The sequence below is a fragment of the Schistocerca piceifrons genome, chromosome 8, assembly GCF_021461385.2.
Source record: "Schistocerca piceifrons isolate TAMUIC-IGC-003096 chromosome 8, iqSchPice1.1, whole genome shotgun sequence".
Taxonomy (NCBI): domain Eukaryota; kingdom Metazoa; phylum Arthropoda; class Insecta; order Orthoptera; family Acrididae; genus Schistocerca; species Schistocerca piceifrons.
Genome location: NC_060145.1, coordinates 8,597,746 through 8,620,136, shown reverse-complemented (window position 1 = coordinate 8,620,136; position 22,391 = coordinate 8,597,746).

Genomic DNA, 22,391 nt, shown 5'->3' with positions numbered 1-22,391 from the left:
GCATGTTGCCAAGCAATGTTGACGCGCAACGACAACATGAATGGGACTTTCTTTTCGTCGGTTGTGACAATGGATGAGACATGGATGCCATTTTTCAAACCAGAAACAAAGCGCCAGTCAGCTCAATGGAAGCACACAGATTCACCGCCACCAAAAAAATTTCAGGTAACCGCCAGTGCTATAAAAAATGATGGTGTCCATGTTCTGGGACAGCGAGGGCGTAATCCTTACCCATTGCGCTCCAAAGGGCACTATGGTAACAGGTACATCCTACGAAAATGTTTGAAGAACAAATTCCTTCCTGCACTGCAACAACAACGTCCGGGAAGGGCTGCGCGTGTGCTGTTTCACCAAGACAACGCACCCGCACATCGAGCTAACGTTACGCAACAGTTTCTCCGTGATAACAACTTTGAAGTGATTCCTCATGCTCCCTACTCACCTGACCTGGCTCTTAGTGACTTTTGACTTTTTCCAACAATGAAAGACACTCTCCGTGGCTGCACATTCACCAGCCGTGCTGCTATTGCCTCAGCGATTTTCCAGTGGTCAAAACAGACTCCTAAGCAAGCCTTCGCCGCTGCCATGGAATCATGGCATCAGCGTTGTGAAAAATGTGTACGTCTGCAGGGCGATTACGTCGAGAAGTAACGCCAGTTTCATCGATTTCGGAGACCTTAGAACTTGAATGCACCTCGTATTTTGAATCTTTTATTTAGCTGGCAGTATTGGCGCTAGCTGTATTGCAGTAGTTCGAGTAACGAAGATTTTTGTGAGGTAAGTGATTCATGAAAGGTATAGGTTATTGTTAGCCAGGGCCATTCCTTTGTAGGGATTTGCGTCAGATTGCGTTGCACTAAAAAATATTGCGTGTCAGTTCAGTGATGATCAGAATAAGTAAACAGAGAACTGTGTGAGTACCTTCAGTTTTATGCAGCTGTCTCCGTATCAAATAACGTAAGAGTTTTTCCAGCACTGTCATTCGTAATTTTTCTAAGGGGACGTTTCAATAAAAAAGCACAGTTTCATACAGGACAAGTCTTCCCGCGCCATTCGGCAGCTCACTTCACGTCTACTATCCTCTTAAAGCAATGTCATGTACTACAAGTCACTGGTGCGATACTTAGAACCTTACATCGTACCTGTAGACAGGTCGCTTTAAACGGGAAAAGTGTTGACTCGAGTGCTAATCTCAATACTTCGTGAATACTCAATACTCCTCTCTCTTAAAGACCATTATGTCACATACTAAAGTCTAAAGTCCGCTGGTGGTGTACAAAAGTTGTGCTTCTGAGCCAATGAAATAAAAACACACGGCCATCTATGTCACATATTTTGAGACTCGCAAACTCACTCCTTAAAACCTGTAGAGTACTTCCCGTTGACCTAGAATCATAAAGTTTGGAGAGAAGAACGGCTTCACAGAACAAGCAAAGGAAAAATTCCGAGAATTGTTGATTTGTATTTGTACCACACAAGAAACACAACTCACACCGTGCGACAGCTGCCCGCTTGGCCACTCCTGAGCACCGTAAAGCAAACGTCGCGCAGGCCTCGGCTCAGTAACTCCACGAGGAAAGGCTTTGTTCGCGGTCGCGCTAGGGGTAGCGTCAAATACTTCACCACAGTAACCTCGTTGTAGTCTATCTGATATGTGCCCCTCGCATGGGAATTTTCATCTAAGACTACATTTTTCCACAAAATACGCTACTCTGAAAAACTTTCGTACCATGTCTCACAGCCACGTAACACAGCTCGATGCCACTGGGACAATACATAGAACACACAGAAGGTGACTGAAAGAAATACGCGATGAGACGAAGAGAAATGGCATTTTTGTCCGAAGACAGTAATTACACTGTCAGCGAGACCTATACGACGGTCCGCAGGACATTACAAAAGGCAGGAAAAGGTTCTTAACAGGGTGCGTGACCTTCACGGACGGTGCCTCGATAGCTGAGTGGTCAGCGCGACGGAATGGTATGCAAAGGGGCACGGTTTCGATTCCCGGCTGGGTCGGAGGCTTTCTCCATTCAGGGACTGGGTGTTGCGTCGTCCTCATCATCGTATCATCCCCATCGACGAGCAAGTCGCCGAAGTGGTGTCAAGTGAAGAGACTTGCACCGGGAGACCAGTCCACCCGAGGGGGGGCCCCAGCCACACGACATTTCGTCGCGGCCCGCAGCACGCGCTCTGCGGCGTGCTCTCGTGCTGGCCACGAGGTCGTGGTGGGAGTGGTCCATTCCTCCACCAGAGCTGTCGACAACCGCTGGATGGTCGTTGGTGCACGCGGACGTGCTGCGTGTCGCAGTTCGTCTCACCAACGCACCACAGACATGCTCGACGAGATTTAAGCCAGGAAACGGGCAGGCAGATCCAGTCCAGCAAGTTCGACGCACCGACCAGCAGAGCCACAAAATCCTCGATGTAATTAAACAGCCTTGCCCTCGGAAGAACGAATGCATTTTAAGGTCCCATCGAAATTAGGTCAATGGAGCAAAAACTCGGGGAAGGAAATGGACCGTGACCTTTTAAAGGGAACCGTTCCGGAGCTTCCCTTAAACATATGTCTCTACGGCTCCCGAATGTAAGTTTCTAACACCATAACTTAGACATTACATACCTTTTGTTGAATCATTTTGCTTTCTGTTTTGTTCAAATCCCATTGTTGAGCTCCTGTAAACGTTATTTGATTGAATCGATGACACAAAATTGTATACTCCTTTCTTTGTGCAAAACTTTGGTGCCATGGTTCGATTCTATGCAATGTAGTATATCTGTCATTTAAATTTTTTCTGTCATTTGGAGAGAACAAAACTTACTGTATACAATTGTAATTTCTATGTTAATAATTTTTTGTAGAAATGTCAATATATGCAAATGTTCTGTTTTATTTCATATGTTTGGTTGCTGTTATGCAAACTGCTGACCTTCACTTAGGGTTCTGAGTTAATTTGCATGTAAAAGGTGGTGTGGTTCCCCTCGGGAACTGAACTATGTAGCGGGCGCAAAATGTGGTTGGCATGGATAGAAAGGTGGAACCAAGAGTCAGCCGGGGACGAGCTACCAAACTATCAACTGCTCATGTAAAAGTTGTGTATTGTGCTGGTTCCGAGAGAGGCTTTTCCTGACGCTTTCCAATGCCTCGGATGGATGGATAAAGAGCTGGAACTATTCTGGAATTGGTATCTATCATCACCACCAACAAATGACAGAGTCCAACAATTCTACCTGCAAATCCACCTACCAACATGCATTCGCCACCACATTGTGCAATCACTGTAATAGAACAGAAGAACTATAGTAATGTACAGTGAAGGATCAGCTCATTGGATGTTATAGCGTACTCAAATATAAGGTAATTTATAACTGAATTTATGTACCTACCTTCATTATTTCCTTATCACAACACCTCTCAGGTTCCTCTCCGTTTGAACTATGATTACCGAGTGTCCTTGTTGTGGAAAAAATAAAAGCCTCAAAGCCAAACAGTTAATTAAATAATATTGTTTGATCTTTGGTAATAAGGGAGTATTCAGATTAACTGTGGATTTGGTGAAATTGTGGGAGGTAGTAAATGTAGCTTTGTGAAAGCCTCCCAGAAATTGAAACAGTCCAATTTAAAGTTTTGTGGACTTTCAAACTTACTTATTTAATCATTGACTTGAAAGTAGAAGACTGTAGTAATAAAGACAATTTGCTGTTACTTTTAACAATTAAAAGTTCTTAAAACTGAGGCTTATAAAGTTTTGCTTAGTTAATGATCATAGTGCTGTCTGTTGTAAATTTTAAAAGGTGAGTCAGTTTTCCACAAATTTGTCAATATTGTAAAAGTCGTGAACTGCATTTGTGGAAAGTTATATACTCATGGTTGGTAAGCGCTTGTCTCTCTTGTGTATTGGAAGTGCATATTAATGGTGTAACAGGATCCACAGATTGTCTGTTGTGCTCATGCTATATAACGATTAATTGAAAGACCACTATCTATGAAAATAGTAACTTCTTTATTCAAAAGACAGCGAGAAGTAATTTGTTAGTGGACTCCATTTAATTTTCATTCTAAGCAGAAAGGTGTTAATCTATGCACAATAACTAATTTTGCTGTGAACCATATCCATATTTCATGTTAGAGAGGAATTTGTTTGAAAAGTCATATTGAACGTATATCCTGTTATATTTACGCAAATAGTTTGTTCTTCTCTGTGAGCTCCAACCTTAACGTGAACATATGCAGGTGCCAGAGTTCATTGCACTCCCGTGTGACAAAAGTATAGGTTGTGTTTGTTTCTTGAACAAAAATTTTACTCATTCGTATGCCTAATTAGGCTGGCAAACGTTTTTAATATCATTTCGACACTGTGGGTACGTAAATTATTGTTTGTTACTGTTCAAATATTTACGTAATTCTGACTTTCATTTCCGATACGCCACCTTCGTTAGGCACAGCACGGTCATCACAACAAAATTCTTTTCAGAGGGTAACACTGCTCTGTTGCTTTATACCATAATTGCTTTAACAAGATAGTTCCATTTTACGATCTGCGTACAACTTTAAGGTTATGGTATGGCAGTAGCACAGGGAAGTGTTATATGCTGGATGGTCGTTGGTGCATGGGGACTCACTACGTGATGCCGTTCGTCTCACCAACGCATCACAGACGTGCTCGATGAGATTTAAGCCAGGAAACGGGCAGGCAGATCCATTCCAGCAAGTTCGACGCACCGACCAGCAGAGCCACAAAATCCTCGATGTAATTAAACAGCCTTGCCCTCGGAGGATGGAAGGTATTTTAAGCTTCCGTCGAAATGAGATCAATGGCGCACAATCTCGGGAAAGGAAATGGACCGTAACCTTTCAGAGGGAACCGTGCCGGAGCCTTCAGCCACTCAGGAAAAGCACGGATAATCTATGTCTCTACAGCTCCCGAAAGTAAGTTCAGTGTCCAGTGACTTACCACTGCGCCGCCTCGCTCGCTGAATACAACTGAAGAAGCATACTCTACATCATAATAGGACTCGTCAAACTGGGCACCAACCGCAGACTGTATCTATTCCAACAAATAGAGTTACTCAGTATGAACACTTGCCGAAAGCATGGTGAAAGGGCGGATAGTCAACCGCCAGCAGAAGCACTGTAGGGAAGAAATCTCGAGGCAGTGTGATCAGTTTTTGTAGAAGACGACGGACTGGATTTGATAGACATTAAAACCACATTCAAAGCCGTGCTGCTCCGACAAATGCTGGTTATCGAAGACAGGAGTGCAGAGAGCTTCACAGCCTCGCTCTTCTATACGCGCCGGCCTGAGACTGAGCTAGCGCAACCGTGTATCACTCAGACTGAGCAATGTAAAATAGCTCTGTCTGCCGCTGACCACAGGAGCGAATCGCAGCGACAAGTTGGCGTACAGTATACATAAACTCTATGCTGCATGGGACGCAAAGCGATTCCGAGAGAGAGAAAAAGACCGGAATTACAACCTGATGGAAGGGGAATTCACGAGATTATAATGTAACCATCTGTCACAAGCCTGAATAATCACCTTTTGTAGCGCGAATCGCTGCGAGTCGCTCAGGAATGAGCTTCTGGAACGCACCGGCAGGGATGTGCAGCCATTCCGACTCTAGAGCCGTGGCCAACTGCACGATGTTTCGCAGTTGAGGTTAAATGGGGCGTACAACCCTGTCGAGGTTAACCCATCGATCGTCGATTGGGTTTAAATCCGAAGAGTGTGGTGCCCACGGGAGTCCGGCAAGCTGATCCTGGTGATCTTCGAACAACACGCACGTACACTGCGTGCTGTGACACGTTAAATTGTCCTGCTGGTGAATGCTGTTGGCCGAGGAAACAAAACCGCATGTCGAAGTGGACATGGTCCCTAAGGATAGGTGCGTACTTGTGTTCATCCGCTGTGCCTTCCAAAATGAGGACATCACGCAGGGAATGTCACGGAAACATAACACGGACTGCAGTGCTACCCCTTCCGGGCCCTTCGACGATTGTTGCAGGATGTTTGCTTTCAGACACTTCACGCTGTAAACGCCAACGACCATCTGCCATCTGAGAGGCCCCCCTCTCACTATTCAGTCGCCGTCCGGCTGTGATACTGGCGAGCGAATTCCGGCCTTCGTCGCCGACGAACAGCAGTCAGCACGGGTGCATGAACCGGGCTCCTGTGCGGACGTCCATACGGAGCGACGTTCAGTGAGCGGTCGTTTAGGAGACACTGCAGGCAGCTCCTCGGTTCACCTGGGCGGTCAGTTGCTCGCAGCTGCACGTCTGCTCGCCCGTACACATCTCCACACCCATCGTCATCTCCTGTCATCTATGGCCTTTGGTGAACCACAGATGCCTCATTGCCGGTTCTGTACAGCGCCATTTTGCCGTGCACGGTAGACTTCAACGACGGCAGAACGCGAACAGTTTACAAACTTTGCCGTTTCGGAAATGGTTTTACCCTTGGCCCGAAAGCCAATGATCGTGCCCTTTTGATCGTCAGATCAGTCACCCCATTTCCGCATTACAATTGCACTGCTTTTCCGATCCCCCCCCCCCCCCCCTCCTGCCGACACGCTCTATATACCCTCCAGTGCTAGCTCTGTGACCTGCCGCCTGTGACTGGTTATTGCACGTTGACGTCGAACATAGGCGGCAGTCACATTAACGTGACTAAACCGTGTGAAACGTAAGGGGAACACATGGATGTAAGGGTAGATGCGTCACAACTTAACACGGCGAAAACTCTAGTACTTGAGTTTCTATCTAAGTTATCATGTTGGCAGCTTGTGTTTAACCTTTTTAGTGCTGTTAAGGGATCCTCACAGAAAAATACATAAAAAGAACAATGTCTTAAGAAACATATTTTTCAAAGAACGTAGGCTTCCGCGGCCGGTGTCATAGTGATTAAAATTCTTCTGGGTATTATGTCGCGTCATTGCTAAAAACTAACAACAATAATAAACTAAAACCGACGTTTCGGCCTAATTGCAACGGCCTTCCTCGGGGCACGACTGGTTTTGCATGGGGATAGGTGCTTATATTTATTACAGACCATCGATGTCTGACGTCACTCTTGTAAAACTTTTAATTGGCCCTCTAATATGATTGGCTAGTCATGACGTAAAGGAAGATGGAAGGAATGAGGCTATTCGTAGCTGTCCATGTCGTCAACGATTAGTAGCTCCTGTCCGCCAATCAGCGTTCGGCTTCTGGTCGGCAAGTTTTCCTCCTGGTGTGCGCGGAAGTGGGCTACAGTTGCTCTTCAGCTGTTTGTGCAGATACGTCCGTGTCCCGTGTAGCTTCTGCCCCGCGGCCCGTTGGACTGGGATGGCCGGCAGCCAGGACGCCGGGAGTTTGTAGCCATCTTCTCCGTTGATGTTGTCTGGCTGCTTAGTAATTTCGGTCGCCTCCCGTGTTTTGCGTTCTCGCATCCACGATTCTTTCGCCAGTACTCCGGCTTCCTGGAACCTGATAGGTTGTCCACAGTCACAGTGGTGTTCCGCTATCGCCGATTTATTATGTTGTTGTAATCGTACAGAGCATGACTGCGGAGCTGCCTACATAGGAGGAATAGGGAGACCTGTCAGCTTACAAGTAGCAGAACATCCCATCCCAGTCCAACGGGCCGCGATCGGTCGCGGGGCAGAAGCTACACGGGACACGGACGTATCTGCACAAACAGCTGTAGAGCAACTGTCAGTCCACTTGCGCGCACACCAGCACGAAAACTTGCCGACCAGAAGCCGAACGCTGGTTGGCGGACAGCTACCAATGGTTGACGACATGGACATCCACGAATAGCCTCATTCCTTCCATCTTCCTTTACGTCATGACTAGCCAATCACATTAGAGGGCCAGTTAAAAGTTTTACAAGAGTGACGTCAGACATCGATAGTCTGTAATAAATAGAAGCACCTATCCCCATGCAAAACCAGTCGTGCCCTGAGGAAGGCCGTTGCAATTCGGCCGAAACGTCGGTTTTAGCTTATTACTGTTGTTAGTTTTTAGCAATGACGCGGCATAATTCCCAGAAGAATTTTAATCACTATATTTTTGAAAATTTAAGAAAATAAGTTTTCCGGTGCACCTTCTTCTACAAGGGTCGTTCAACAAGTAATGCCCCACATATACATACATCTTTTTCAAGGCATTTATATATATAGACAAACGTCCTTGTTGATGCTTTCCATTTGATGTTTGTTCTGTGTTCCGGTGATGTTTCGAATCGTTCTGACAGATGGCAGAGCCGTAGTACAGCGTGAAAATGGACTCTACATACGATTCACGTTACAAGTAGCGTGCTGTTATTGAATTCTTGTGTGCAGAAAAAGAAACCGTGGTGAACATCCATAAACGTTTGTGTGGAGTATATGGCGATGCTCCAGTTGATAGGAGTACAGCTGGGTGATGGGTGTAGAAAGTGACAGCCTCAGGAAATGGAAAACAGAGCTCCGCGATCAGCCACGCTCGGGACGTCCTGTCACAGCCACTGCTCCAGACAAGCTGAATCGGCGGATGCCATTATTCGTGCCGCCCGCCGCATCACAACTCGACAATTGACTCTACGGGGAACACATTCTGAAGATGACAAGAGTGTCAGTCACGCACTGAAAACATAGTTACATCTACAGGACAAGAACTTTTACCAGCAGGGAATACATGCTCTTCCGAAACGTTGCGTACGGCCATAGAACGTGATGGAGACGACGTAGAAAGGAGGATATGGACAAGATATGTTGATGTTTATTGCCACCAAACTCTGACTTAACAATACATACGTTCTGAGGAAAAAAAATGTGGGGCATTACCTATCGAACGACCCTAGTATTTAGCTGATAATCTTTCGAAGGGGAAGTCTTTAAGTTTTAGTTATCACAAATACGATATTGCGTAACTAATATTTGTTCGTTTGCAGTCACTTGTCTGTAGCCGTGCTACACTTTCAAATGCCCGCTCGCAGCTCCACAATACTGCAGAGCGTCTGTAGAGGAACTGGAGTAAAATGGCGCAGCCTATTGAAACTCGGAGCGTTATGCGGTAAATCGTGTTCTGCAATTGAAGGTCAACAAGGCTGCAACAATCCACGATAACTTGGTGAAGGTATACGGTAACAATGCACCGTCATATGTCGTAGTGATTAAGTTCAAATGGTTCAAATGGCTCTGAGCTCTATGCGACTTAACTTCTGAGGTCATCAGTCGCCTAGAACTTAGAACTAATTAAACCTAACTAACATAAGGACATCACACACATCCATGCCCGAGGCAGGATTCGAACCTGCGACCGTAGCGGTCGCTCGGTTCCAGACTGTAGCGCCCAGAACCACACGGCCACTCCGACCGGCAGTGATTAAGTGGCACAGGCGCTTCCAACATGGGAAACAAGTCTTAACGACAAAGAACGCAGTGCCAGACCATTATTCTGTGAATAACGCGGAATATAAAAGGCAAGTGGAGGCCCTGGTGCTATAAGGCCAGATTATCACATTCGAGGCCATAATAGAAGTTTAAAATCAGCCATGCGTCGTCTCCACCATCTTACACAACGTTTACAGCATGACGAAAACCGCCGCCCACTGAGTTCATCGACCTCTCACACCCTTTCTATAATCGCACCAAACTCAGGCAGCACTGAAAATGCTGCAGCTGTGTCAAGCCAGTGCAGATGACTTATGGAAGGACGTATGTGAAACTAGTCGACAAAATGTTGAAAATTTCTTTTGCCAGCAGGCAGTTCTTCAACATGCTAGAAATATTGTCTTCTATTTTAAGAGTTTAATTCGTGCTACAAAAGATGTAAAAGCCACCTAGTTTCAACCAGTGCTTACCGCCGCGCATCATTTTCTACGCGACTCTGTCCTTGTTTGCGATATTTTAGTATTTCTGGCCATCAGAGAAGGCCTCTGTAGAGATTTACGATCCGATTAATTATGATTTATTAAAGAGAAGCGCATGTGACGGAACACAAGACCCGAGCGGAAGCTTTATTAACCTCATATAGAAGAGACGCAGAAAGACAACATTTTCCTCGTCTATTGTTGTTAGAATTTCCTCACGTGATGCTTGTCTGGTGGCTTCACTGAAAACCTATTGCTGAAAGTTGATGATGTGCGTACTACTAGTTCTGAAGTGTCAATGAAAGATACTGGCGAAAGAGTACGGCATTAGCATCAGACTAGAAGAAAAAACCTACATGGAGACCAAAAAGGTTGGTTGGTTTGTGAGATTGAAGGGACCAGACTGCGACGGTCATCGGTCCCCTAAGAGACCAAAAACACCAAATTTATGGTTATAACCGACATAAAGATACTTGTTTCTGGCATAAATGCCAATAAAACCTTTTTTCTGAATTTCTCGCAACTTCCACTTTTCAGTATATAAGGAACATTTTCTGGTGAACCATTACAAATAAAGAGGTGAAAGTTGCTACAGACTCTGTACACGCTACACCACAACTTCCTGTGGTACAACATTTTTCAACGTGCGTTACTGTCAAATTTATTTAAATTTTTGTTAAATAAAAATTGCTATGTATATTACACACAAATTTAAAAATTGTTCTGAGAGTTCTAAGACAGGTATCAATGGTATACAGATTTGTTTATCTGATTACTAAGAATATCCTACCATAATTTGAAAGTGGTAAGTAAAGTAACCTTTGAGAAAATGTTCGTCTTGTGATAGTATGTGTTCCAAAAGTATCCATCAATGTCGTGATCAAATTATTTGACAAAAATTTGGAAAAAGCTCATATTATAGCCAATAGTATAATGACAACATGTGCAAATTTTTGTTTCATTACCTCTCAAACGGTACAAGTTGCATTAGCTTATGTGTATCCCTGTATTTGTCTCACATGTCGTCCTTCAAGCCACCTAATTACCATGAACGAGTGTTCGGTGTATGAATTTTACGAAGGGACAAAGGCGTAAAGCAAGCTCTGGACAAATGTGGATTTACCACCGTTGGAAAAGGGGAAGACCCAAACTGCGTGGGACAAGCTTATGGCGAGTCTATCAGGCTGAAGTGTCGAAGTGGCTGTTCTGTACACGACGTAGCCTGATACGCTGCTTCTTTGGACTGTCAAACTTTGTCACGCCCCGCATTCTCCTGAACAGAGATCTCGGCCAGCACGTGCATTGGGTCTCATTGAAGAGTGAATATGTAGAGAAGGACTAACACTGTCAACAAGCATTATGGTAACAGCTTCATTTTCTCGAGATGGTAGTTAAAACTTTATGACCGCCCTCGTACTGATAAGAGGATGTAAAATGGTAACGATATTTGAAAAAGCTCTGTACATCTGATGCAAGTAGAATTTTACGAAGACACTGCAATGCTTAACATCGCGCAAACCTATGTCACTTTGAAAACAATGTTCGTAAGGGTTAAAGTGGAAGAAGTACACAGGGTGCCCAGAAACAGCCTGAAGAGCTTGTAAGGGAGTTGAAAGGTAGGTTGTGCTGAGAAATAGCTGTTAAGAAAGAAATTCGGTAAGTTGCGCTGTTCCCGGTTTATTTAGCGCTGAAATTAGCCAATCAGCCAGCCGCGCGCGCAGATTCAAGCAGCCTGCCACAGACGGTGCGGCCACACTTGTTCTTCGTTAGGGCAACTCAAACTGAGCAAATGTAGTTGTTGCTCAACTAGCTTAAATTTATCATTCCCGAAAAACGTACAGTTTAACACAGATGTCTGTGCACTACCGCATAGCGGGTACAGGTGCTTGAATCGCACATGAAACGACCTGATTGTCTAACTTCATCAAAGGGCTCAACATATCGATTTCTTTTCTCAGCCTACATTCCCCAGCAAAGCACTTACAAGCTCTTCAGACTCTTTCTGATCACTCTGAATAGGGGGCCTACACAAACGAAATAAAGTTGGTTGGTTGGTTGGTTTTGGGGGAAGACACCAAACAGTGAGGTCATCGGTCTCATCGGATTAGGGAAGGAAGTCGGCCGCGCCCTTTCAGAGGAACCATCCCGGCATTTGTCTGGAGTAATTTAGGGAAATCACGGAAAACCTAAATCAGGATGGCCGGACGTGGGATTGAACCGTCGTCCTCCCGAATGCGAGTCCAGTGTGCTAACGACTGCGGCACCTCGCTCGGTGAAATAAAGTTCAAGGCAATAATAAACAGACCAATGCGACACCGATGAAGATGAGATACGATATATAGTATTGTGGGAAGAGATACGATATATAGTATTGTGTCAAGAATTTGACAAAGCACTAATAGACCGAACCCGACATTCTACTGCTAGCCGTTGGAGACTCAGCCATGATAAAACTCTTCCATCCGGCATGCAAGATGTATTAGATAGGCCGAATACCCTCAGAGTGTAAAAATCCCAATTCCAAAGAAATCAGGTGCTAAAAGGTGAGAATGTTACCGAACCATCAGCCAGCCGGAGTGACCGAGCGGTTCTAGGCGCTTCCGTCTGAAACCGCGCGATCGCTACGGTCGCAGGTTCGAATCCAGCCTCGGGAATGGATGTGTGTGATGTCCTTAGGTTAGTTAGGTTTAATTAGCTCTATGTTCTAGGCGACTGATGACCTCAGAAGTTAAGTCGCGTAGTGCTCAGGCCTTTTGATTTGTATTTATAGCTCTTGTGGATTTGGTGAAAGCTTTTTGAGAATGTTGACTAGAACGTACTTTTCGAAATTCTGAAGGTAGCAAGGGCTTAATACAGGAGGCGAAATGTCGCATATAACTTGTGCAGAAACCAGACGTTAGTTATAAGAGTCGAGGGGCATAAAAGGGAACCAACGGTTGAGAAAGGAGTGGGAGCAGATTGTGGTCTTACCTCGACGTTATTCAATTCGTACACTGAGGAAGCAGTAAATAAAACCGAAGAGAAATATCCAGAAGGAATTAAATTTCAGGGAGAAGAAATAAAAACTTTAATGTTTGCCGATGACGTTGTAATTCTGTCAGCGACCCCAAATGACTTGGAAGAGCAGTTGAACGGAATGGCCAGTGTCTTGAAACGAGGATCTAAGATGAACATTAGTGAGATCAGAAAAGGGTTTCGGAGTCTAGTCGAATTAAATCAGCCGACGGTGATGAAACTAGATTAGGAGACGAGACAGTAAAAGTAGTAGATCAGGTTTGGCATCGAGCAGTAAAATCACCGATGATGGCTGACGTATAGGGATGTAAAATGTACACTGCCAACTGCAAGGAAGGCGTTTCTCACAAGAACGGAAATTTGTTAACATAGAATATAGATTTAAGTGTTACAAATTCTTTTCTGAAAGTGTGTGTACGGAGTGTAGCCATGCACGGAAGTGAAACATGGACGACAAGAAGAGAATAGAAGCTTTCGAAAGGAGACGCTGCAGGAGAATGCTGAAGATGAAAGGGGTAGACAATGCAACTAATGATGAGGCACCGAATAGAACAGGGGAGAAAAGAAGTTTGTGACACAACTTGACTAAAGGAAGGAACCGGTTGGTAGCACAATTTTAGTATTGCAGGGACGGGGGAGGGGGGGGGGATAAAAAAGTAGAGGGAAATCAAGAGATGACTGCAGCAAGCAGGTTCTTAGAGATATAGACTGCAGTAGTTACTCTGAGATGAAGCGACTTGCACAGGACAGGGTAGAGTGGAGAGCCGCCTCAAACCAGTGTTCGGATTGAAGAGCACAACGAACAACAACAAGGTGTTATCACCGACTGACAAGAGGTACATAGCTGGTGTCCAGTGACCAGTAGGCACTTGTGGTGCAGACGACTCTGCTCGGGTCGTCAGCTACTCTTTGTAGTAACTCGCACACTAGCGCCATGTTTTTGCCGACCACTTTCGGAGAGCGGCGCCTGTGTGTTTGCGTCTGGTAAACAGCTGACTGCTGCCGACACTGAAGGCCGCTTCTCTCTTTTTCTTCTTTTTTTTTTTTTTTTTTTTTTTTTTGCCGCTTCTGAGGTAAACTCCAGCGCATCCCGCGGGAAGTGCCGGGCCGCAGAAAGCTATCCTAGCAACACGTAAACAAAGCGCGGAGCCTTTAAAAGCCGACACGCTTTCGGAGATGTGGGGGTCCCTTGTCCCCACTCACAAGATACATGGACCAGGCATCTGACGTGGCGCTGTCTGCAGAGTGGAATAACAGTGACATCGGATCAAGTCACCAGCAACAACTTTAAGGGATATAAGCTGAGGTGAGACAAGTCACGGGCTAGCGATGTGCACACGTACAGATGGCGGTAGCGTCGCTTACACAACTTATAAAAGGGCAGTGCATCGGCGGAACTGTCGTTTGTACTCAGGTGGTTCACGCGGAAAGGATTCCGATCTGATTATGGTCGCACGACGGGAAGTAACACACTTCGAACGCGGAATGGTAGTTGCAGCTAGACGCAAGCGACATTCCATTTCGGAAATCGTTAGGGAATTCAACAGTCCGAGATCCACAGCGTCAAGAATGTGCCAAGAATGCCAAATTTCAGCCACGACCTTTCACCGTGGACAGCGCAGTGGCAACGACCTTCACTTAACGACCGAGCGCATAACCGTTTGCTTAAAGTCGTCAGTGCCGGCAGACAAGCAAGACTGCGTGAAACAGGCGCAGAAATCAATGTGGGACGTGAGACGAATGTATCCGTTCGGACAGTGCGGTGAAATTTGGCGTTGATGGGGTATGGCAGCAGACGATCAATGCGAGTGCCTTTTCTTACAGTACGACATCGCCTGCAGCGCATCTCGTGGGCTCGCGACCGTATCGGTTGGACCCTAGACGACTGGAAAACCGAGGGCTCGTCAGAGTAGCCCCGATTTCACTTGGAAAGAGCTGATTGTGGGCTTTGAGTGTGACGAAGCCATGGACCCAGACTGTCAAGAAGGCACTGTGCAAGCTGGTGGTGACTCGATAGTGGTGTGTTCAGTGTTTACATGCAATGGACTGGTCCTGTGGTCCAACTGAACAGATCATTGACTGGAAATGGTTATGTTCGGCTGCTTGGAGACCATTTGCAGTCATTACACGATGGAATTTTTAGGGATGACAGTGCATTATGTCACCGGGCCACAACTGTTCGTGATTTATTTGAAGAACATTCTGGACAGTTCGGATCGCCCGACATGAATCCCGTCGGACTTTCATGGGACATAACTGAGACGTCAGTTCGTGCAGAACATCCTGCACCGGCAACACTTCCGCAATTAAGGACGGCTATAGAGGCAGCATGGTTCAGTATTCCTGCAGGAAGATTCCAACGGTTTGTTAAATCCACGCCATATCGAGTTTCAGCACTACTCCTGCCAAAAGAAGGTCCGACTCGACATTAGGAGCTAGCCCGTGGCCTTTGTCACCTCAGTGTATTTAGAAGTCAGTAACAGTAACCAAGAATCTGATTCCGGAGGTTCATTTTTTATCTGTTACTATTTTCATGATGGAAGTTAGCCTCGATGGCTAAGTGGGTAGAGTAGCAGCCAACAGTTCTAACCGTGATGGACAGCGTTCTAGGGTTTCACCGAGTGACATGACGCCGCGGTAAGACATGGGATGCTCATTCAGCAGGACGTTGGTACACATCTAGTTCAAAATGGTTCAAATGGCTCTGAGCACTATGGGACTTAACATCTATAGTCATCAGTCCCCTAGAACTTACAACTACTTAAACCTAACTAACCTAAGGACGTCGCACAACACCCAGTCATCACGAGGCAGAGAAAATCCCTGACCCCGCCGGGAATCGAACCCGGGAACCCGGGCGTGGGGTACAAATCTCCATCCGACCATCTGGACCTAGGTTTCCTGCGTTTTCCCTGAATAGTTTATGGCAAATGGTTCCCTTGACAAAAATGTGTCAGACTTTATTTGCCAATTCATGCTCCGCATCCAGTGATATCGTCATCCTCTGGACGTTGAACCCAAATCTCCTTCATCTTGTTTCTAACAATATACGTCTTCTCTTCTCTGTTAAAACTGGGTGGATCTGACGGAAATACGATTGGTGAACGCAGCGATCTTTCTTTCTTTAAGTTGTATTCCACAGCTTTGAGAAAAGACAAAAAAATTTTCAAATGTGTGTGAGATCTTAAGGGACTTAATTGCTAAGGTCATCAGTCCCTAAGCTTACACACTACTTAACCTAAATTATCCTAAGGACAAACACACACACCCATGCCCGAGGGAGGACTCGAAACATTGCCGGGACCATCCGCAGACAACAGACACTTTCATGCACACTATGCAGGCGCCGAGAGCACTCCGGGTGTTTTGACTTTATGACGCGTCTCCATAGTGCTGCCCACTGACTGTAGTTCCACTGTCGAGGAGTTCGATGAGCTGAGGAATCACCCCGTTGCACGCTAACGCCCGCCTCCAAACTGCCAACCGGATGAAGGCTACGCCTCAGGATTTGATTGCGAAACACTGCAGCATCCTCCGTGCGGTCCGGATCGTGCACTGCGTGATTTTCAAATCTTTGGCGACCTGAAGTTTCACATGCATGGACATCAGTTTCAGTCGGGCGAGAAAGTGCAAGACAGCGTGCGGTGGTGGATCCGTCAGTGGCCGACTGCATTCTATGAAAAACTAGTCGGTCCTCTCGTCTCGCAGTGGGATAAACGTCTTAACACGTATGGTGATCACTGTTGAATGGAATCCTTCCATGGTCTCGTTGTGGCTCATGTTCATTTTCGATTTGGCTGCTCAATACAGATGCCCAAGTGCATGAGGTAGAACATAAGAGCCTGATTTGTTGATTGATGAGTTTAAGTAAACTACCACGGGTAGGGGTATAATGGAATTTGTAGCACGAGGTTGTACATGCGAAAGGGTTTTTGTGTGACTGGATGTTCAGGGGAAGGATTTGAGAGAGTGAATAGTGATACCTTAGGATTTGGGCGGACGGAAGTGGTAAGGAAGGGGAGGATGGGTGAGTTCTTCTAGGTGTGGTAGGTATACAGGGTGGTCCATTGATAGTGACCGGGCCAAATATCTCACAAAATAAGCATCAAACGAAAAAAACTACAAAGAACGAAGCTCGTCTAGCTTGAAGGGGGAAACCAGATGGCGCTATGGTTGGCCCGCTACATGGCGCTGCCATGGGTCAAACGGATATCAACTGCGTTTTTTTTAAAATAGGAACCGCCATTTTTATTACAAATTCGTGTAGTACGTAAAGAAATATGATTGTTTTAGCTGGACCACTTTTTCGCTTTGTGATACATGACGCTGTAACAGTCACAAACGTATAAGTACGTGGTATCACGTAACATTGCGCCAGTGCGGACGGTATTTGCTTCGTGATACATTACCCGTGTTAAAATGGACCGTTTACCAATTGCGGAAAAGGTCGATATCGTGTTGATGTAAGGCTATTGTGATCAAAATGCCCAACGGACGTGTGCTATGTATGTTGCTCAGTATCCTGGACGACATCATCCAAGCGTCCGAACCGTTCGCCGGATAGTTACATTATTTAAGGAAACAGGAAGTGTTCAGACACATGTGAAACGTGAACCACGACCTGCAACAAATGATGGTGCCCAAGTAAGTTTTTTAGCTGCTGACGTTGCTAACCCGTATATCAGTAGCAGACAAATTGCGCTAGAATCGGGAATCTCAAAAACGTCGGTGAAGGGAATGCTACATCAACATCTATTGCACCCGTACCATATTTCTATGCACCAGGATTTGCACTGCGACGGCTTTGAACGTCGTGTACAGTTCTGTCGCTGGGCACAAGAGAAACTACGTAAGGACAGATTTTTTGCACGCGCTCTATTTAGCGACGAAGCTTCATTCACCAAGAGCGCTAACGTAAACCGGCATAATATGCACTACTGGGCAACGGAAAATCCACGATGGCTGCGACAACTGGAACATCAGCGACCATGGCGGGTTAATGTATGGTGCCGCATTATGGGAGGAAGGATAATTGGCCCCCATTTTATCAATGGCAATCTAAATGGTGCAATGTATGCTGATTTCCTACGTAACGTTCTACCGATGTTACTACAAGATGTTTCACTGCATGACAGAATGGCGATGTACTTCCAACATGATGGATGTCCGGCACATAGTTCGCGTGCGGTCGAAGCGGTATTAAATAGCATATTTCATGACAGGTGGGTTGGTCGTCGAAGCACCATACCATGGCCCGCACGTTCACCGGATCTGACGTCCCCGAATTTCTTTCTGTGGGGAAAGTTGAAGGATATTTGCTATCGTGATCCACCGACAACGCCTGACAACATGCGTCAGCGCATTGCCAATGCATGTGCGAACATTACGGAAGGTGACCTACTCGCTGTTGAGAGGAATGTCGTTACACGTATTGCCAAATGCACTGAGGTCGACGGACATCATTTTGAGCATTTATTACGTTAATATGGTGTTTACAGGTAATCACGCTGTAACAGTATGCGTTCTCATAACTGGTAAGTTCACAAAGGTACTTGTATCACATTGGAACAACCGAAATAAAATGTTCAAACGTACCTACGTTCTGTATTTTAATTTAATTTAATTTAATTCGTCTAAAGTTGTGAGCCATATGTTTGTGACTATTACAGCGTCATCTATCACAAAGCGAAAAAAGTGGTCCAACTAAAACATTCATATTTCTTTACGTACTACACGAATATGTAATAAAAAATGGGGGCTCCTATTTAAAAAAAAACACAGTTGATATCCGTGTGACCTATGGCAGCGCCATCTAGCGGGCCAACCATAGCGCCATCTGGTTTCCCCCTTCAAGCCACACGAGCTCCTTTCTTTGTAGTTTTTTCGTTTGACGCTTATTTCGTGAGATATTTGGCCCGGTCACGATCAATGGACCACCCTGTATATCTGGGTGGATTCCATGGCCAGGCAAGGGGAGGCGATTAAACTTTGTTTGGGAGAGGATGTGGAGAGTCTGAAGGTGTAATGCTGGGACAATGTGGTGGCAAAGCCGCAATATAGTACCAGGATCTGAGAGCAGGAGAAAAATTATCTTATGGTTAGCGTCGAGTTTGCGGGTAACGTAGGATATTCGAATGTACTCGACACGGAAGAGTAGGCTGGGGAATTTTATAAGTTTTCAAGGGATTCGCGTAGGGGAGAGTAAACGGATCGAAAAGGCTAAGCGGCATGCATGGCCTGTAGGGTGTGACAGGAAGAGAGAAGAGCGGAAATCGAAGCCAGTTTTGCATAGTAGAGGATGTCACGGATCAGGGATTTACAGGTGTGTAGGAACGTGGAAGGGTGCAATCCCCTTGTTCATCCGGTTGGTAGTTTTAGTAATTTTAGACTATTGTGGGGTGCCTTTTGAACAATTAGTAGGTGGGGCTTCCATATTAGACCGAAGTCTTTTAGTGTGTTAGTTACTTGGAGAGGAACGTCGTAAATGGTAAGATAAAAGTAGTGGGCGCGGAAGCTGCAGGTGGATAGCCATATAATTATTGCCTAGGCTTTGGTAGGTTGATTTTGAGGAGCCACTGGTTGAACCAGGATATGAAATGATTGAGATGGATCTGCAGGTTGTTCTTGTTGTTGTCTTCAGTCCTGAGACTGGTTTGATGCAGCTCTCCATGCTACTCTGTCCTGTGCAATCTGCTTCATTTCCCAGTACGTACTGCAACCTACATCCTTCTGAATCTGCTTATTGTATTCATCTCTTGGTATCCCTCTACGATTTTTACCCTGTAGGTATCGTTGGGATTTCTAAACGGTAGGGTAGAGGACTAGGAAGGCTGCGGCATCTGAATATTGGAGGAGATGTACTGGACGACGTGGCTTTGGTGCCTCGACAGTATCAAGGACGTACAGTAGTGGAGAGAGGATAGATCCTTGGGAAACAGCTGTAGTTGAATGGGAGATACGGGAGCTGACGTTGTTGACGGTGACGCAACATAATCATTTGCCTTTTCGAGATCAAGGGAGGAAAAAATGACGGGTTTGCGGTTGTTGATTCGATGGGATAGGAGCATGCTGCAGGAACTGGTCATCAGAAAAATAAGATAGCATGCAAGCCACATTGATGGCGAGGAATGGGTCGGTGTTGGTGTAGGTGTTTATGGATGCGTCGGGATAGGATGGGTTCAGTGCTAGGCACTGTGGTGCGGCTCATGCCATATCTGTCTACACAGATTTATAGACAAATATTATAAATCACAGTTTCCCGCCGTCGTTTTCTGTCTCTGTGTGAATCCAGATCTCAGAAACAGGGATTCTGATACGATTTACAGTAATATCGAGACTTATTCATGAGGCAGATTTGTGTATATAACGTATAGATGTAATAATGATGAGTGTGTAATGGTTCAAAGGGCTCTGAGCACTATGGGACTTAACTTCTGAGGTCATCAGTCCCCTAGAACATAGAACTACTTAAACCTAACTAACCTAAGGACATCACACACATCCATGCCCGAGACAGGCTTCGAACCTTCGACCGTAGCGGTCGCGCGGTTCCAGACTGTAGCGCCTAGAACCGCTCGGCCACAGCAGCCGGCTTGCAGAGAGGCGCCGCAACTCCAGGGAGCAGCGAGAGTTGACCACAACCCGTAATACTATACACCAGCGGAAAAATGCTCCTATCGCAGAACAGAAAATGTAAGTATGTTCCTTTCTCAACACCTTAAAAAAAATTTCCAAAAATTTTGGCATGCGAATATACTAGCGCTTTTTTTCACATTCAACTCACCTCAAACTGCCACCCGTTCCACTGACTGTAACTCACTCAAAGCGAGTAGTCCATCGCTGTGAGTCGCTCATACCCATCCACCCCCACTTGCTCATTCTCACTCATTCATTCAGCCCGACTTATTGTCATTGTCTTTTCGTGTATCACTGTCACTCTCTACTGACTCACAGCTACACACTCTTTCGTTTTATACTACTACTGCTAGCGTTTCTTCTAACCGTCATTGTCTCCCTCTTGTTCTCTCTTATTCCTGCTATCCCATTCTTTCCTCTCCAATGCTGTTGTTTTTCTTGCTGTCACTATCTCTCCCTTCCTCGTTGCCATTGTCATACACTCTGTCTCCCATTATCTCTGGATCTCTCCCACCTCCGCCGGCCGTTGTGGCCGAACGGTTCTAGGCGCTTCAGTCCGGAACCGCGCTGCTGCTACGGTCGCAGGTTCGAATCCTGCCTCGGGCAAGGATTTTTGCGATGTCCGTAGGTTAGTTAGGTTCTAAGTCTAGGGTACTGATGACCTCAGATGTTGTCCCATAGTGCTCAGAGCCGTTTTTCTCCCACCTCCACTTCTTCCTTCTCTTTATTCCTCCCCCCCCCCCCCCCCCAGCCACGGCCTCCCTGGCACTGTCTCCTGCACTCTTTTCCTACCACTGTTCTGTCACTGTCAGCTATGCTCCAATGTCCCTGTCCCCCCCCCCCCCCCTCTCTCTCTCTCTCTCTCTCACACACACACACACACACACACACACACACTACCATTTTCTCCTTCGCTCTTTCTACGACACAACCACTGTCCGCTACCTTCCAGTATTCATTTCTTTTCCGACTCTTTGCCATTGCCATTGCATTCTTCTCTCTCAGCGAGGAAAAGGCGCGAATATCACCACACGCCAAAATTTTTGAGAAAATTTTGAGAACAGCTGAGGAAGGCAGATTGAGGCAGCTGGTATCCCAATTTTAATTCAGAGCATTTAAATAAATAAACAGCAACATGCTCGCATTTTTTGCAATCCGCTAGTTTCCTTATTTTTCCTGCTATAGCAGGGCATGTCACTCACATGAAAAGAAATGTACTGATGGGTAATATTTAGAAACTTTACTTATGTAAAACTGAAATAACGCAAAACTAATTTTGTACTTCCTCAGACTGGATTTTATGTCCAACATATTCTGCTTCTGCTCCAGCACTACAACATGGGGTTCCCAGATGGTAACGGAGACACTTTAGAGTATATTTCTCTGTGCTATGTCGGATTTTACCTGCGTACTTTACGTGTTCTAGGAGGGTAACTTTGAAGCCCTGTATCTCGGAAACGGATAAAGAATGAAGAATATTTCCATGTACTTCGAGATCAGGATCTTAACAATACATCCAAAAAATTACAGCCATTTGATGTGGATAGCCATCTAGGAATCTGCGGTTGGGTTTTGGTACAAAAAAAAAAATCAAGATTCAGGGGTGTTTTCTCGATAACGGATAAATATGTTTTAAAATGGAGAAATTTCTGTTCTAGAAAAATTCCTAGAGGATATAACGTTAGAATTTGAGCAATTTGCTGCGATCGTTTGTTATTAGGATTTCTCCTCATACAAGATTTTACATGTAAGCAAGGTAAATTCGAACCTCTGCATCTTGAAAACGGACAAAGATGTCAAGAAAATTTTCAAGGTTGTTCGAGATCGGGATCTTCGCAACATATCGCAAAAATTTCATCCCTTTTACGTGCATAGCCTTCGTGAAATCCTTGTCTGGGTTCTGATCCG